We start from the raw sequence: 20,422 nt of genomic DNA, 5'->3' as shown, positions 1-20,422 counted from the left end.
ACTTTTTCAGATGCGGATACATTTTTTGATTATCTCATTTGGTTCAAAAGTTATGATTTTTGCAACGAAAATACTCAAATAGCGCCACTATGCGTCGCCCCTACTAGAATTGTTCGAAATAATCGAAATGCATGTAGTTCTCGTTCTAATGAGATACAAAAGAAAAAATGTTAAAGTTACTAAAAATTCCCCAGGCTCAGGCCACTAGAACAAGAAACGTAGGAAAAAATTTGGAGAAATTTTAAGATAAAAGCTAATTTTTACTTAAAATATTTATAATTACTTTTATATGAGTTTTTGTGTTCGAAGGATACCGCTAACCTATTAGCATGTATGATCAGAAAAAATGTTTTTTTTTAACTGCAGTTTCAAATTTAGTTTAACAAATTTTAGAATTTTGGGATCATCACATTGGAATTTATTGAGAATATAATAGGAAATAAAAATATGGAAAAAACTATGTCAAGACCTCCTATAGTTTTTCAGTTGGCTTCATACGATACCGTAAACATATTCGCAAATATGACCAAAAAAATGTAATTTTTTTAACGGCAGTTTCAAAACTCCATTTTAAAATTTTTAAAAATTTTGTTAAACAAATTTCAGAATTTTAACCCTTAAATCGTTATTTGGAATTTCTAATGGAAAGATAGCGAAATGTTATATTTTTCGGCTGATTTTTAGAAAAATATAACATAAAGTTTAGTATTTACAATAACAGCACAAAAATGCAAATTAACCCTTAATAGCACTTGGGGTTAAAATGACTTTAACCATTTAGCGTTGACCTATCATCCTAATATTTTACACAACGTGTTTCTACAATATATAGAACAATTATAGTGGGGGGACGGCCTGTAAACAAAATATGCAACATAAAATCCAGCCATTTTGTTGCAGATCATCCGATTAGAACAAGTAATTGGTCAAAATTGATTTTGGGTTACTGACACCAAACATGCATTTGCATGAAAATTGAAGTCATAGCACATTTGCATTTGAAAATAATACCCTCCCCACTATGGTGGTGTAGGGTATAATAAAAGTGGAGAGATATACTTTAGATATAATTATATTTGTAGCACTTCAACTTAAGCTAAGTAGTTGACAGGTTTTCGTTTTTTTTTTGTTCTATAATTTACAGTGTTTAGGGGCAGGATGAGCGATATACATATATATTGCCCTTTTAGTATTAGATAACCAAATTTAATTTTTATTTGGACGAAAGTACAATGTAAATCAGGAACAGATTACAGCATACATTGTAGAAAACTAACAACTTTTAATTAATTTAAAAATTATTCTTTTCGTGTAGGTGAAACTAAAAACAAGAAAGAGATACTCCAATACACCAATTATACTTTAAATTAAAAAAATGTTTGAAGTTTTATTTCAATTTTTTTTTTGTTCATTTTTTCAGTAATATATTTTTTTTCATAATTTTATTTTTAATTTTTTAGAAATTTTTTTTTTTAATTCATTACTTAAAACATTTTATGACAACAAATTCCTTTTTGTGAAAAAATTCGGTTTAAAAAATATTTTTGCCGATTTTAACCCGTTGTAGGTCCGACTTACTATGGCGTTATATACGTCCTTGCAAAGGTCTTTGAAATATCTATCATTAGATATCCATATTGTCATTATTAATGACTTAGTAATCCAGATATAGATCAAAAATAGGTAAAAAATCGAGGTTGTCCTGGTTTTTTCCTTATACGTAGCTATCCTTATAGCTACGGAAAGTTGACTTCAACATACAGACGGAAAGTAAATAAAATGTGAAAGAAGTATGTCAATAAATCCGTTTGCGATTTTCTTAAGTTTCATCAAAGTTGGCCCAAAAATATATAACATTTCGCTATCTTTCCATTAGAGATTCCAAATATTGAAAAATTTTACTTTTGACCTTCACGATTTAAGGGTTAACGTTTTCCGATTTTAGGAAAACTTTCAGACTATATTTAGAATTACCTGTACTATAATATTCTGAACAGATTTTACTTAAAACTAATAACAGTAAGGAAATTGGGCTCATTCTCCAAAATATGGCCAAAAAAATTAGTTTTTCTCGAAAATCGCAAAATTTATATCGAAGGTACGGAAAAACTATACGAGGTATTGACATACTTTTATTCCCTATTATGTTGTGAATAAATCCCCATGTGATGGTCAAAAAATTCTGAAATTTGTTTAACAAAATTTTTAAAAAATTGAAATTGGAGTTTTGAAACTGCCGTTAACAAAAAAATATTTTTTTTGGTTATACCAGCGAATAGGTTAACTGTATCCTATGAAGATAAAAACGCATATACAAGTAAATATGGATATATTTTAAGTAAAAATAAGCTCTTATTTTAATATTTCTCAAAATATGTTAATTTTGTTCCTACATTTCTTTCTAGTGTTCTAGTGGCCTGAGATACGTTAATGGCCTGGCGATTTTTTTAATAACTTTAACATTTTATAACCAATTATTGTCTTTTATATCTTATTAGAACGAAAATTACATACACATTTCGATTATTTAAAAAAATTTTATGACAACAAATTCCTTTTTGTGAAAAAATTCGGTTTAAAAAATATTTTTGCCGATTTTAACCCGTTGTAGGTCCGACTTACTATGGCGTTATATACGTCCTTGCAAAGGTCTTTGAAATATCTATCATTAGATATCCATATTGTCATTATTAATGACTTAGTAATCCAGATATAGATCAAAAATAGGTAAAAAATCGAGGTTGTCCTGGTTTTTTCCTTATACGTAGCTATCCTTATAGCTACGGAAAGTTGACTTCAACATACAGACGGAAAGTAAATAAAATGTGAAAGAAGTATGTCAATAAATCCGTTTGCGATTTTCTTAAGTTTCATCAAAGTTGGCCCAAAAATATATAACATTTCGCTATCTTTCCATTAGAGATTCCAAATATTGAAAAATTTTACTTTTGACCTTCACGATTTAAGGGTTAACGTTTTCCGATTTTAGGAAAACTTTCAGACTATATTTAGAATTACCTGTACTATAATATTCTGAACAGATTTTACTTAAAACTAATAACAGTAAGGAAATTGGGCTCATTCTCCAAAATATGGCCAAAAAAATTAGTTTTTCTCGAAAATCGCAAAATTTATATCGAAGGTACGGAAAAACTATACGAGGTATTGACATACTTTTATTCCCTATTATGTTGTGAATAAATCCCCATGTGATGGTCAAAAAATTCTGAAATTTGTTTAACAAAATTTTTAAAAAATTGAAATTGGAGTTTTGAAACTGCCGTTAACAAAAAAATATTTTTTTTGGTTATACCAGCGAATAGGTTAACTGTATCCTATGAAGATAAAAACGCATATACAAGTAAATATGGATATATTTTAAGTAAAAATAAGCTCTTATTTTAATATTTCTCAAAATATGTTAATTTTGTTCCTACATTTCTTTCTAGTGTTCTAGTGGCCTGAGATACGTTAATGGCCTGGCGATTTTTTTAATAACTTTAACATTTTATAACCAATTATTGTCTTTTATATCTTATTAGAACGAAAATTACATACACATTTCGATTATTTAAAAAAATTTTATGACAACAAATTCCTTTTTGTGAAAAAATTCGGTTTAAAAAATATTTTTGCCGATTTTAACCCGTTGTAGGTCCGACTTACTATGGCGTTATATACGTCCTTGCAAAGGTCTTTGAAATATCTATCATTAGATATCCATATTGTCATTATTAATGACTTAGTAATCCAGATATAGATCAAAAATAGGTAAAAAATCGAGGTTGTCCTGGTTTTTTCCTTATACGTAGCTATCCTTATAGCTACGGAAAGTTGACTTCAACATACAGACGGAAAGTAAATAAAATGTGAAAGAAGTATGTCAATAAATCCGTTTGCGATTTTCTTAAGTTTCATCAAAGTTGGCCCAAAAATATATAACATTTCGCTATCTTTCCATTAGAGATTCCAAATATTGAAAAATTTTACTTTTGACCTTCACGATTTAAGGGTTAACGTTTTCCGATTTTAGGAAAACTTTCAGACTATATTTAGAATTACCTGTACTATAATATTCTGAACAGATTTTACTTAAAACTAATAACAGTAAGGAAATTGGGCTCATTCTCCAAAATATGGCCAAAAAAATTAGTTTTTCTCGAAAATCGCAAAATTTATATCGAAGGTACGGAAAAACTATACGAGGTATTGACATACTTTTATTCCCTATTATGTTGTGAATAAATCCCCATGTGATGGTCAAAAAATTCTGAAATTTGTTTAACAAAATTTTTAAAAAATTGAAATTGGAGTTTTGAAACTGCCGTTAACAAAAAAATATTTTTTTTGGTTATACCAGCGAATAGGTTAACTGTATCCTATGAAGATAAAAACGCATATACAAGTAAATATGGATATATTTTAAGTAAAAATAAGCTCTTATTTTAATATTTCTCAAAATATGTTAATTTTGTTCCTACATTTCTTTCTAGTGTTCTAGTGGCCTGAGATACGTTAATGGCCTGGCGATTTTTTTAATAACTTTAACATTTTATAACCAATTATTGTCTTTTATATCTTATTAGAACGAAAATTACATACACATTTCGATTATTTAAAAAAAAAACTGAAAAAAAATCATTTTTTCCCCTTGTAAATGCACCTCAAAACTAAATCGAAACTTTTTTGGTGGTATTTTATTTCATTACGAAAATTTTCAGCGGGTACCGTTTCAACATTTCAAAAATTTTATTCTAAGGGACATTCTAGTACATACATATACAGGTAGGCCTCCATTTACGCTAATTTAGAACAAAATGCTTTTGTGGGGCCAATAATTTTTTATTTCGCGTAAAAAATGGTTTCTAATTTAAGTTCACGTTATATCGAAGTTAATTTTTTTTTCAATTTTGATTGCTTTTATTTGCTCTGAATTATTATGTAAATTTTATAGCAGCTTTTCAGGCGCCAAAAAACTGTTTGTAATAAGATCTTATTAGATCCAACAAAACTAATTAGAAATTTAGCTGGACGGTTTAGATTGCAGGGCTTGTTATATTAACATAAAATATTTGGTCTACTAGCGTCATCTAGTAGCGACTAGTTGAGGCAAGTCCCATTAAAATTCTAATTGGACTTAGGTCGATAATATAGTTTTACAAAAACGGATAAAAATCAAAAAGGGGGTTGTTAAATAGCTCATCTAATATTTAAGAGCAGGTATTTTGTATAAAATACTCTTAAATATAAAATCGGGTGTGATTTTAAAAGAAGGGCATAGAAACAAGGGGTTGTTGCAATGCCACAACAAAAATCAACCACCAAAAAAAACTAAACAATAGACTATTAAATCACCAACAGAGTTGCCAACTCTACGCAGATGTATAGACAGACAACATAATGAGGTGGTAGAATGTAATGCAATGCGAGCCATTATTGAAACACGTCTAAACAGTTTGGTCTCCAACAGCAAAATGGTAGTGTAACTGGTAATAAGTGTTGGCAAGACAACAGATACACCTACTACTACTACTTCTACTTACTGATACCAGAGTACCTTTGGAACTATGGAGCTGTCACAGCAGATGCTGTGCTGTGTTTTGCAGCTAGTGTGTTGATGATGGCTGCTACAATATGCAAAACTAAAACAATATGGTTTTGTGGCAGAAACAAAAAAATTGCAAGATATTTTGATGCGCATGACAAAAAATTATTTTATATTTTTTTTTTGGTTCTATAAATTATAATCCTTGATAGAAGAATGCAATGCACTATGCAATATTTTTTGTTGTATATTTGTTATTGGAGTTTGTGCATGTATCCCTATATGTGTAGATTATTACTATTGTGTATGCATTTAGTATGTATTAGAGATGCAGGCAAAAATGCATTTATGTATATGCAAGCAGGCAGGCAGTCATATAAATGCATATTAAGTGCATATATACAATATTTTAGTTATATACTAGTATACACATGCAGTTTTCTATCTATTTTAAACCCTGGCAGCATTTTTCTATTTGTTTTGCTGTTTTTTTTTTATATATTTTTTGCCAAATTTTTAGCCCGGTATAGATACATGTTGTGTATTTTTATTTATTAGAAATGAATAATTTTTTATGTCTTATCTACTAAAAAGGATTTGTTAGTGTTGTTTTTGTTTTAGCAATATTATTGAATACAAAATGCCATATGAATCATTAATCATATATTTTTGCAAAAATATTATTAATGGTTTTTTTTCAGCAGTGTCTCTCTCAATAGTAGAGACTGATGAAAAAAAAAACTGTTTCCAATTGATGATAGAAATTGTATGCCACAAAAAAAAAACAATTTATAAATATTTTTTGATGAAAAGCCACAGACAAATTTTGTCATTGTAGTTAGTGTAGTTGTTATTGTTGCTGCCGGTTTAATTTCGAAATCCCAATAAATTTATTTTAAATTAAAATTTGTTTTTTTATCATTTTAATTGATTTTTTAATTGTTGCCTTGATATTTCCGCCGGATATACAAATATTATTGTATTTACTTTTGTTTATTTATTGTTGGAATATTTAATGTTTATTATTAATTATAATTTAATTTAGAAGTAATTAAACATGAGGTGGAGAATCTAATCCATAACATTTTTTTTGGTAGACATGTTGATACTACTGTATTTATAATTGTTTACATATTTATTTACATAAATTATCTGTTTATTTATACATAAACAAACGTAGAGAATATATACACAGAAAACATTATATTTCAATTCAAACATTTATCTCATAATTTTAAGTTTTGAATTTGATTATTTTGAAAATTGAATATACAATTTTCGTTATTGGTTGAATTTCAAATACAAAAATTATTGAATAGATAATTTCCGTAATTGAAAACACAAAAAATAACAAAAATGTGTTTTCAACTACGAAAATTATCTATTCAATAATTTTTGTATTTGAAATTATTGAAATTCAACCAATAACGAAAATTGTATATTCAATTGTCAAAATAATCAAATTCAAAACTCAAAATTCAATAGAAATAATTGAATCCAGTTCAATATGTGACAAATATTTGAATTGAAACGGTTTAAGAAATAGTTTTTTCTGTGTAGTGACTAGACAATCCGATTTGCCAAAAAAATTACAAATCATATTTCTGATACAACAACAAAATACATTGAATATCATGTATTTGGTTTTAGCAAGAGTTAGGTTTTTGACAATTACATATCGTCTCTATTTTACCCTATGTAAACAAACTTAACCCGGTGCGCTTTGTTACCCCTATAGTAGTAAAATAATGTTGTAATCAGCGTTACCATATGTCAAGTTTTCCCTTTTTTTGCAAGGTTTTTGAGGTGCAAAAAGTTTTATTTTTAAAAAAAAAATGTTTTTTGGAAGATTGTAAATTTATGATATCAATAAGTTGAACCGTTTATTTCAAAATTATGTTCCCAAATTCATTTACTAAATGGTTTAATTGATTTATTTTGGAGCTGAAGTGTCTTCACCAATAAATTCACATAAATTATCTCAGTCTGATTATATGTACGAATTGGGTTTTGTAATTTTAGTATGTATGTAGTTAAACAAGTTTTTTTGTTGAAAAAAAAGTTTTTTTTTTAGAAATAAAAAGTTTTATTCAAAAAAATTATGGCAACACTGGTTGTAATTTAATATCTGAGAGGATTCTTATTGTCAGAGTTATATTGTGGAATTTTATGGGGATCATTTTTGTGGAAGATCTTTACCCTGTATGTCCTCTCTTTAGGGGTCAATTTGACCCTTTTTCGAGAAATTAAAAAAAAGTCCATTCAAAAAGCACATTTAAGGATTAAAATATTCTACGAAAATTTTTGCGGGAAAATTTCAGTGGGGGTCACCAAAGATACAAAAGTTGTAAATATAGCGCTTTACGCATTATTAGCAAAATTACAAGCCATCTCGGGTCCCACACTTTATCGTAAAAATCGTAAAAAATCCAAGAATGATGCGAATGAGCAGAAATTTTAAATATAAATTGTCTTTAAGGAGATTTACAAAAAACATTCATATATATGTAAGTTATCTCTTTAAGCTCAAGAGATATTTAGGTTTATTTATTTATTTTACTTCTGCTCGATCTTTTTTTGTTTTTTAAATTTGGCGGGCCTACTAGGGTGATCGGTCCGGTTTTTAATAACCATTTATAACCAGTTTTTTGGTAAGGTCGGTTTCGGTTTTTATGAAAAGCTCACATTTCGAATATTGAAGAAACCGGGTTTTTCTCTTCCAGTGTTTCAGTGTATTAAAAACTTTAAAACATATTCAAAATCCCCAAAAAAAATTTAAAACAAATACTTCAACTATTTTAGAAGAATTTTTATATTTAGAAAATGTCACAAGTAAGCCTGAAAACTTACTCAATGCTTTGTTTTCTATATGTCCTACAAATGCACCGAATAAAAGATGATTTTCAATGTCTAGTTTTATAAAAAACAAAAGAAAAAATCGATATACTTCAAAGCATTTAAACTGAGTTTTACTTCTTCCCAAGAAATTATTTTAACTTCATAATTTACTGACGTTAACGATCTTCGGGTCAAATTTGACCCAAATATAAAATAGATTTTTTAAAAATAAAACTAACGCAGTTGTTGACATTTGAAATTAAATTAATGTCATAAAATATCAAAAATATCAACCACTCATTTTTAGAAAAAATCCAATTTTAATTTAAAATGGGTAAAATTTTACCCGAAGACCTTATGAAGGATAAGAAAAACAGTAGTTCGAGTATAATGTTCAACAAGTATGATGAAAAGAGACAGATATATATTAGGGCTACCAAAGATATATTGTAGGCTATATTCAGAGCTTTGAAAAAATGTAACTTAATTGTGCAAATTAAACAAAAGACCTTAAGTGCAAACAAGTTTATAAATATTTTTTTGCTAATTTGTTTTTCTAAAAACCTAACGTAATTAGAAAAATTAATATTTAATTTTAGAAAAAATTAAATATTAATTTCAAAATGGGTCAAATTTGAACCGAAGACCTTCTGAAGTATAAAAGAAGTAATCAACATTATTTTAATCACTATTATTTTAATAAATAAAACCTTTTTTCTGCTTATTTCTAGGCGTTTTAATATTTTAATTTCCAGTTAACCGGTTATTATAAAAAAAACCGAAACCGAAACCGGTTTATATTAAATTGCAATTTTTCGAAGAAACCGAAAACCGGTTTCTAAAAAAATGTCGAAGAATCGAGCACTGTGGGAGAAATCAACAATTTAGTACGCAAAATAAAAAAAACTTTGTTAGGCAACTTTTGTTGGATCCATTACTTCCTAGTGATTCATCAGACTCTGAAGACGACTAATTTAAATAAATTTTAAAAATCTCATAATAAAAATTCACAAAATTGGAACAAGTGTTAGTTAGCTTAATTACTCTTTATTTCATTGTTTAATTATAACTAAATTATTTATAATAATTAAATAAAATCATTTCATAACTAATAATTGTTATTCGTTTTTAAAAATAAACTTATTAATAAAACTAAAAAAAAGTTTATTTCGATCTATGCCGATCTATAGGGTAAATGTCCAAAATCTATTGATTTAAATATTTACTTGCTATGTATATGTATTAGGGTGGCCCTTAATAAACGAAAGTTGGATTTTGGCCATTCTCACCCTCCAGTTTGGTGAACATTAGCAAAAAAATCATCCTGAAAAAATTTTAGGTAAATCGGTTGGGGTTAAGACGTGCCGCAAGCCCTCTGAAGTTTTGAGATGCATTTACAAGGGGAAAAAATGCATTTTTTTCAGTTTTTGTAAAAATTTTGCCATTAAAAAATTACTTTTGTAATTTAATTTAAAAGAATCGAAATGTGTACGTAATTGTCGTTCTAATAAGACATAAAAAACAGAAATCGGTCAAAAAATGTTAAAGTTATTAAAAATTCGCCAGGCCATTAACGTGTCTCAGGCCACTAGAACATGAAATGTAGGAACAAAATTAACATATTTTGAGAAATATTAAAATAAAAGCTCATTTTTACTTAAAATATGTCCATATTTACTTGTATATGAGTTTTTGTCTTCGTAGGATACCGTTAACCTATTCTTAGGTATGAACAAAAAAATTTAATTTTTTTAACGGCAGTTTCAAAACTCCATTTTCAAATTTTTAAAAATTTTGTTAAACAAATTTCAGAATTTTTTGATCATCTCATTGGGATTTATTAAGAGTATAATAGGGAATAAAAATGTGAAAAAATTATGAAAATATCTCTTATAGTTTTTCCGTACCTGCGATTTAAATTTTGAAATTTTCGAGAAAAACCAATTATTTGGCAATTTTTAGGCCAATGAGCCCTATTTCCTTACTCTTATGAATTTTAAGTAAAACCTATTCAGAATATTATAGTCCAGATAATTCAAAATATACTCTGAAACTTCTACTAAAATCGGAAGACGTTAACCCTTAAATCGTGAAGGTCAAAGGTAAAATTTTTCAATATTTGGAATTTCTCTTGGAAAGATTTCGAAATGATCGAAATGTTGTATATTTTTGGGCCGATTTTGATGAAATTTAACAAAAATATAACATAAACTCTAGGGTTTATAATAACAGCACAAGAATGGAAATTAACGCTTAATGGCACTTGGGGTTAAAATGACACCAAACTTTTAAAATCATAATTTTTTATGGTTTTAGAAGTTTGGGGTCATTTTAACACCAAGTGCTATATAGGGTTAATTTTAATTTTTCTGCTGCTTTTGTAAATACTAGGCTTTGTGTTATATTTTTGTTAAATTTCATCAAAATCGGCCCAAAAATATACAACATTTCGAACATTTCAAAATCTTTCCAAGAGAAATTCCAAATATTGAAAAATTTGACCTTTGACCTTCACGATTTAAGGGTTAACGTTTTTTGATTTTAGTAAAAGTTTCAGAGTATATTTAGAATTATCTGGACTATAATATTCTAATTAAGTTTTGCTTAAAATTCATAAGAGTAAGAAAATAGAGCTCATTGGCCTAAAAATTGCCAAATAATTGGTTTTTCTCGAAAATTTCAAAATTTAAATCGCAGGTACGGAAAAACTATAAGAGATATTTTCATAATTTTTTCACGATTTAATTCCCTATTATACTCTTAATAAATCCCAATGAGATGATCAAAAAATTCTGAAATTTGTTTAACAAAATTTTTAAAAATTTGAAAATGGAGTTTTGAAACTGCCGTTAAAAAAATTAATTTTTTTTGTTCATACCTAAGAATAGGTTAACGGTATCCTACGAAGACAAAAACTCATATACAAGTAAATATGGACATATTTTAAGTAAAAATGAGCTTTTATTTTAATATTTCTCAAAATATGTTAATTTTGTTCCAACATTTCTTGTTCTAGTGGCCTGAGACACGTTAATGGCCTGGCGAATTTTTAATAACTTTAAAATTTTTTAACCGATTTCTGTTTTTTATGTCTCATTAGAACGACAATTACGTACACATTTCGATTCTTTTAAATTGAATTACAAAAGTAATTTTTTAATGGCAAAATTTTTACAAAAACTGAAAAAAATGAATTTTTTCCCCTTGTAAATGCATCTCAAAACTTCAGAGGGCTTGCGGCACGTCTTAACCCCAACCGATTTACCTAAAATTTTTTCAGGATTATTTTTTTACTAATGTTCACCAAACTGGGGGGTGAGAATGGCCAAAATCCAACTTTCGTTTATTAAGGGCCACCCTAATATGTATATTAAAATATTTTTTTACAATTGAAAATAGTATAGAATTTCTTCGGAGGTAGTGTAGTTTAGCAGCCTCTCCCGCTCATTCTACTGAAGTAGTGGTACCCATTTTGCATTACTTTATTAGCTGATCTCCTTGCCTGCAATATTTCCATGTAAATGAAATTAATTTGGCCAAGCGTTTAGAAGATACGAATTTAATTCCGAAATTTTTTTTGGAATATGAGTCATGTTTGCTATAAAATTTTGAATGAAATAAAGACGTGCATCAAAATTTGGAACATGTAAAACCTTTACGTTTTTTTCCCAAAAAATTTCTCAAATTTTTTCTTTTGTAGAAAAAAATTTTCTTCGGTACTCGTTTTTGGCTTAAAAAGATGTTCCAAAGTGAAGCGTATCCCAGTGAGAGCATTCCGCTGCGATCGAAACAAATAGTAGTCGGACGAGACAGGCCGTGGACTATAAAGCGGGTGAGGTAAAACTTCCTAATCACTTCATTCTAAATGCTTTTTAACAGGTCTGGCATATTCTAGTTCCCTGTGATGTTCTGGTAAGATTTCAGTAGCTCATAATAGATAAGATTCTTTTGGTACCACCAAACACAGAGCTTTAACTTAGTGCCACGGATAATTGGCTTTGATGTCGATTCTGGTTGACTGGTTGACCGGGCTTCACGTACGATCTTTTACGCTACGGGTTATTGCAATGCATCCATGTTTTTATCGCAAATAAGTAAAAAAAATATTTTCTTTATTTTCAGACATACAAAATGCTCTTTCGAGGTCTCTCAGCTTCAACTCGAATGATGCCAAATTTCGCTTCTCTTGGATGAGTCGTGCTGCTTGCAAACATTTCGAAATTGCCGCTTGAATAGCTCCCAATGATTTTTCAAGCTCTTATTGAGATTTACGACAATCTTCATGGAGCAATGCCTCCAATTACACTTTGCAAATGAAGACTTTTTGAAAAACACATGAACTAAACAGTATAGATTTGATTGTATCACCAACGGTTACTCACCTCTATACTCTGTTTGGCGATTTTGCTGGCCAATTTTTTTTATGTTTCTCCAAAGATTTTGAGTATCAGTGAGACCTCCAAAAAGGTGTCATGAATTTTTGGCCACCATCTCTCAAGAAGTGTTACTTATATTAAAATAAAAACAATGAATATCCTAAAACTCATATTATCTCGCAGCTATTTTCAGCCTAATTGCTTTGCTTTCCCTCAAGGAAAAATACCATAAAAAACAATTGAAACAATCAATATCTAAAAATGCTTAATATTCTTTACCTCAGGTTTTTATTAACTCACCATAAGAAAAACAGGTGTGACAAAATCTTTCCAAAAATATTTTCATATACAGACATATAAATTAAAAGATTAAATTTCCAGCACACTTCTATTATTCTTTTCCTAATCAAATCTTTGGCACGTGTCACTTTCTGACATCAATTATACTCAAATGGGACCCTATTAATTTTGAAAATTATACTTCTTTTCTTTATTTTGTATTCTTGCCAAAAAAAAAAAAATAAAAAAAAATAGGAAAACCACAATATGAACTGACAAACCGAAAAGAAGATTGCTTTCAATACGATTTTTAACACGACTATACGATAACAAAACAAACAAAATAATTCAAATAAAATACCTCAAGAAATGAAAAAAATAACAAATATCCAAACTGATAGACTCAGCAAATAACACAACCTTCAACCCTTTTTCCTACATAAATCCTTAAAGACTTTATGCCACAAAAAACCAAAGAAAGAAGAAAAATTGCAGACTAGTAAAAAAAAACCCAAAAAGGAAACCTGTCTAGTTTCATTTGCCATAAAAAAGTAAACATAAAATTCTATAGACTAGAAACTGGAGACGATGAATGAAAGGAAAACTTGATAGTTAAGTGGTTGGCTTCATTCCTTCGTCCTTTAGCTGGCAGTGTGACAACAACAATGTTATTGAAGCAAGATGTAAATTTTCTCGGTGGTGTTTACACAGTTTTGTGAGACTTCAAGCTAAAAGTATGAGAAAAAGGCAAAATATCTAAAGAAAACTAACGAAACAGAATAAAAACCCAACGATTTCAAATCTTTTTCATCCCATAAGCAGTAGTAGACGACAATATTTTTAAGGACCTTTTTTTGTTTGTGTTTGAATTTGTGCTTGAGCTGTTGTTTTTATTGTTATTTTGTTAGTTATAGAGCTCAACCCTTTAGCAGTCTTTTAGTCTTACGTGTTTCCTTTGGATTTTTTTTTAAAGAGATTTTAATTTCTGTATACTTGTGTTCTCGTCTGAACTGCTAGTTGTGAAATGTTTGTTGAAACTTTTGTTTTTTAATTGAATTCAAGTTTTTTGCTTGCCTTTTCTGTAGTTGTTTAATAGTTTTACTTGTTCTCAGTTTTGCTTTTGCTCTTCCTTGGTCCTTAGAGTTCTTATCTCATTTTTCTAATGTTTTTTGTCTATTTATGTCTATAATTTCAATGTGGAATATTGTAGTTGATATTTTTTCTTTCGTGATTTTATTCGTTTTTTTTTTTGTGCTCAGCCAGAGCAATCAAACTGTGTGGAAGAATCAAATGTGTATTTTGTGTCTATGTACCGCTGTTAGTAGGAAGTTTTTCTCCTTGCCTTTTCCTTATGCTTGTGGATTATAAAATATACAAAAATCAAGGACAAAACTTAGTCAACCAAAAGCGTCACATAAATGTTCTCGTAATGTTTGAGCATTTTATAGACATGCCATAAAATTAATGGTTTGAATTGGTCAAAGGGGTCTATTGTTATTTTTCTGAAGTGGAATTTAATTTGAAATTTTGCAGTTAAATTTGCGAAAGATTTTCATATAAGTTTGAGAAATAATTTCAACAAAAATGTGATATTGGATTCGCTATTATTGATAGATAGGCAGCAATACAGTCGTTTGAATGGAGTGCCTAATTGCTTCAACATTAGTATTTTGCAGCATCAGTTCATTACAAAAATATCACAATATATGACTTGTGATAGATAAGAATAGGTGAGGGACTTAGCCAGTGGTATATCCAGGGGTGGTCAAAATAAACTTCACCCCTCAAAACCGACAAATTAATTTTACTTTATTAACACCCTCACACCAAATGATAAACCTGGATTCGTGTCTGGACTAAGCTGACTTAGTGTATGTGCTAGCAAGGTAAGTGATAAAAATATAATTTCTTCAGTAAGACTGAGGATTCAAAAAAGACAACATTTTCTCGAAATTTAACTCCAATAAGTTATTTAACAAAAATCATTGTCAGTTTCATGCCAACTCAAGTTGCTTGGATATTCTCCTTATCATTCTATCCTTAAGAAAACGTTAACCCTAAAACTCACGTTGTTTACCATCGTTTGTTGTTTTCCACACATAAATCATGATTTACCATCACACAGCGATTTTATTTAATTTGGAAATAACTCGGAAACTCGTGAAGGCTTGGAGAAGACTTCTAATGGGTTAATGAAATTTCGCACAGTCAGTGATGAGGTGTAGTTGGAATGGGGGCTAGTGGGCCTCGGGCATGAAAAGTGTTTGTGAGTCTCCTGAAGGGTAGATACAAGCACTGTGTACAAGCATTTGGTATTATTGAAAATCATAGGAATAGAGGAATGGAGTTTTAATGAAACAAATTGATCACATTAATTTGTAGAAAAACATTAAGCATAAAAACCTAAAATATATTGAATAAAAATGTTTAATTCGAACGTGCGTTTTTAAATAAATCTTGTAAATTGTTCTTCAAAATTAGCCCCATTCCAACTACGAGCCCATGTATATACAAATCAACATAAAAACACCTCAGAACTGGCGACCATATTTATCATTATAGAAACTTCATATTTATCGACAAGCAATTTTCATATTTCATATTTATCGAAATTTGTCGACCAAAAAAAATTTTTTTTTTATTCGAGAAATAAATGCTTTTTTCATTCATTCAAACAATAAAAATTTTAATTTTGTGGCTTAACATCAATGATTTAGTGTAAGCGAAGAAGGAATAGATTCCAGCACATGTCCAGTACATAACAAATTTTCATATCGTTCGATAAAACAAGTAGGCCATGGTTTGTAAGGTGCAACATCCTTAAAAAGTGCAAAATTATCACTAGCACATAAGAAATAGCTCGAAGTTCTCGAAAGGTACCTGTGTGATTTTAGAGGAAACCAATGGGAGACACTCTGGTTCTTCTTGCTGGTGACTTCCACCAAACTTTGTGAATCAATGCCCACAGATGATATGAGCGCATGCTTGCAATCTTCTTAACTTTGGAATCACGCTATCGACGAACATGCCTGTGCATTTTCTGCAAGACCCTTCTGCCGAAACATTCACAAAACAACTGTTAGACATCGGAAATGATAAACTTCCAATTGATCGCACCACAAAGGAGATTTCGTTCCCGCCGATCTTCTGCCAAATGAAAATGAATATTCAAGCCGTTGTCGACAAGTCTCACAACCAACTACAAAATTTTGCATTGGCTCACTGTGGTTCCAAATCAAAATCCAGGTGGACAAAATTATGAAATTCGATATCTTCAGAATTTGTAAAAACTAAGTTTTTTCGGAAGCTGACAATCTGCTCTCCTCCAATACAAATGGGTTTTTCAATTGGACATTTCGTTTTCTCGACAGAAGCGCCAGAAGTTCTACAAATTTTGAATCATATTTTCGTTAATTTTTTTTTAATATTACTAAATTAGATATATCTTAATTGTTTTGCCATATAGAAATTCATACTTCAAAACATAGATAAACATTGATATAGGCTTTTATTAAGTGTATATCTTATATTTATGGGCCTCTCCATTTTCCTGTTATAGTCCTTTCAACTTGGGTCTCAAATATACGGATATTTTTTTTTCTAAGAATGTTATAAGCTTGCCAAAAAAACAAGACCGTCGAAGCCCGTCCAATGACTATGTACATCATTGAACCATTTGTAATCGTTCCATTGTAGGGGAGTTCGACAAATATGGCAAAAGAATAGCATCCTTTAAATGTTTTTCTCTTACATATTTTATATTTTCAACAGGACGCTTTCAAACTGATGCCCTAACCTCGAGTATAGAATTATCATTCCCTGAGAGCTGTCGTTGACAGGCTTCACTATTCTATATTGGTCATCATATCTTTTTGGTGCGAATCTATGGGAGAATATTGAGGTGCTGGTTTCAGTGATGGCGAAAGTTATCTGTGTGAACCCAGATTTTTTGCTAATATAAACTTGATTGGTTGGACAAGTTAAACACGATCCATCGCAATAGTATAACTCTTTTAAACAACTGAGAAAATACTATAACCTAGTCCATTTTCTTTTCCATTTCTTAACTAATATAACGAGCCGCAATGTCAAATTGTGTCTTCTGTTCGCACTTGTAGCTCTTCTTGAGAGCACTTGTAGCTCGTTCGATCATTATGTATTGTACATCCATTCCTCTATAAAGTAACTTCTGATTACATTCCTTTTCACTATTGTGAGGTTTAGAGATCATAATGAGAAAGTCCTCTTCGTCGCTCTCATAAAAGCTCCAAAACTCAAGATCCTCTAGATGGCTAGACTTACTGTACGTGTCAGTGGTGTGTCATCAAATTGAACACATAAAACCTTGTTAATATGTCCATATGGGCTATTCTTCCTGATGACCACCAAAATCCTAACTATGCACAGTTAGGGAATCCGTCTTAATTGAATGATTCAAACTAACTTCGTGTCCAACCAATGCTATCTATGATTACTCTCGCTATCACTCAAGATTTTATCACTTGCCAACAATAATATAAGATCATCTTCTTCACCAGACATTTCATAAAAGAAGCAGTGAATTTTGTTGTTTATGACTCGACGAAAAAGAGAAATTGCAGTTGTTGTAGAATCAGATGTCGATCAATATTTATTTCAGAGAAATCTTGTTGAAAACAAGCAAGAAAGTATGGTTGGTCAAGCCCGACCATATAATACCCTACACTAAGTAAAAGAGCAAAAACATTTTTCTGTTAAAATTTCAGTAATTTATATTTTTGAGTGATTTTCGGAAGTGGTCCTTATATGGGAGCTATGAACAATTATGGACCGATCACCATGAAATTAGGTCGTGTGATTTGTGTCTATATTAAAGTTAATTATGTTGAATTTTGTGTGTATACTAACATTTTTGAGAGATTTATGCACGTTGAAGTGACTTTCGGAAGCGGGTCTATATGGGAGCTATGGCTAATTATGGACCGATCGTAACAAAATTTGGTGACATGATTTTTGTATATATAAAACTTATTTGGAGCGAAATTAGTGTAGATACATTTATAAATTAAACATTTATGATCGATAAAGTCCAATTTCGAGAGGACATTTGTATGGGGGCTAGGTGAAATAATGGACCGATTTCAGCCAGTTTCAATAGGCTTCGTCCTTGGACCAAAAAAATAATATGTACCAAATTTTATCGAAATATCTTTAAAATTGCGACCTGTACTCTGCCCACAAGGTTTACATGGACAGCCAGCCAGCCGACCAGACGGACAGACGGACATCGTTTAATCGACTCAGAAAGTGATTCTAAGTCGATCGGTATACTTTAAGGTGGGTGTTAGACTAATATTTTTGGGCGTTACAAACATCTGCACGAACGCATAATACCCACCCCACTATGGTGGTGTAGGGTATAAGTAGCCACTGGAGTTGTTTATCCAAACCTCCAATCGCCCATAACACAGGGACTAGAATTAAGTGAGTGTAGTTGGAACTGAACTTCCATTACAATATTTCGGTGACGATCATTTGGGATCGTTTTCGAGACCATGATTTCCATAGATGTATTTAACGTGAAATGGTTAGCTCATAGTTAACATTCTACAAAATGTTTTAGAACCTGGAATATGCTGCCTCAAGTTTGCCACCGAACGTAGGGACTTTTGTAATGTCCAGAATATTCCCTTGGGATCTTTATATCCTTATGTTCAATATAAGTAGGTCTGCCTATCTGTGTGTATTTTGAAATAATGTTTTTATTGTTTAGGCTTTGTGTATTTTGTTGCTTATGACTCTACAAAAAAGAGAAATTACACTTCCTCTAGAATCAGTTGTCGATCAATATATGCCAGAGAAATCCTGATAATAGTCACTGTTTTTGTTTATCCAAACCATGTAATTTTTCCAAGCGTCCATAACACAGGAAACAGACGTAAGTGGGTGTATTTGGAACTTAATTTTCTATGAGGCATATATCAAATTTACATGTCGATCAGTTGGGATCGTTTATGAAACCATGTTTTCTACAGATGCCCTTAACATAGAAATGGAATGGCTGACTCTTAGTTCACATTATAACACTGTGCAGCAAGAAATTCCAATGGGAAATGAAATTAGACCATTAAGAAAACAGAAGTACCAAAGGGTTTTGAAAAGTTAGCTCGAATTTAATTTTTATGGCCTCTTGAAGTTGGACAATTTTTGATAATTTTTACACTATGAGTCAGACGAACAATGTGAACGCTACCACCAAATTGCTATGCCATTTAGAAATAAGGTAAATTCATTTATTTATATTGATGACATACATATATTTGTGAAACAAATCACAGATACCGAGTGAAAAAGTCGACAGACTTCGTTCTAGCGGAAATTTGTTGGTGGAGTAAAAACATATTTATTGACCATAAAGAAATAAATAAAGATGATAATGAAGCTAATTTAGAGAATGAAGCAGAAATGGATTCGGCCTCAAAAGATGAAAGTGACGATACCCAGAATTTACAGTTTCCGTCAACTTAAAAAAGACTTCGAACCATATAGTTTAAAATTTTTATATTGTTTCCAGTGAACAAAATGGCAACACTGAGTTCGTTATAGAAATAAAACTTTTTAAACACATTTTTTAATAAAACAAAAAAATTAAAATTTGTTTTCTTCAAAATATTAAGATCACATTCTGAAAATAATTTGTAGTATTCAATAGAATCAGATTGATTTGATCTAGAATATTTTTAAATTTTTCGAAAAAAAGACAATGAATGTCATGTAGTGCATTTTAATCCAAAATTGATAATTTATTTATATTTATCCACGCCTATACCGCCCACCATAAAGTAAATAAAGAAAAAATATATTTTTCCACATTGGATTCAAGCCAACAATAAGCACCCTTCTTGTGGATCGTTGTGTTCAATTTAGGTAAGTCTGCCTATCGGTTTTTGAAATAATGTTTTTATTATTTAGGCTTCAAGAGTGTTTGTATAAGTATTTCCGAAATAAATCAGGATTTAAAATCTATAGAGACTGAATTAAAAGTAATTTTATAAGTATTTAAAGAATAATTTCCAGTTAAAGTAGTCATTTTGAAAGTATATAGTACCTCATTCAGCAAAGTTAAGAAACTAATTTAATATTAACAAATATTTCATGCAATTAAATTAAACTTTAGCAAATCGAAAAATCCAAGTAAAAGGAACACATGCAAATGTCATTTTTAGTTTCCACTCAAGTAATTTCTTTAGAATAAAACGAGTATGAGTAAATCTACAATCCCTTAAGGCTTTACGCAAGCAACCCTTTTGCAAACAATAAGGACCATGTATGTATAACTACCCGTACAAATAACATTTACTACAATTTGAATGAATATGCCACAGTCATAAGCATAAACTATAGT

The sequence above is a fragment of the Calliphora vicina genome, chromosome 1 (genome assembly GCF_958450345.1).
Source record: "Calliphora vicina chromosome 1, idCalVici1.1, whole genome shotgun sequence".
Taxonomy (NCBI): Eukaryota; Metazoa; Arthropoda; class Insecta; order Diptera; family Calliphoridae; genus Calliphora; species Calliphora vicina.
This window is presented reverse-complemented; position numbering follows the sequence as displayed.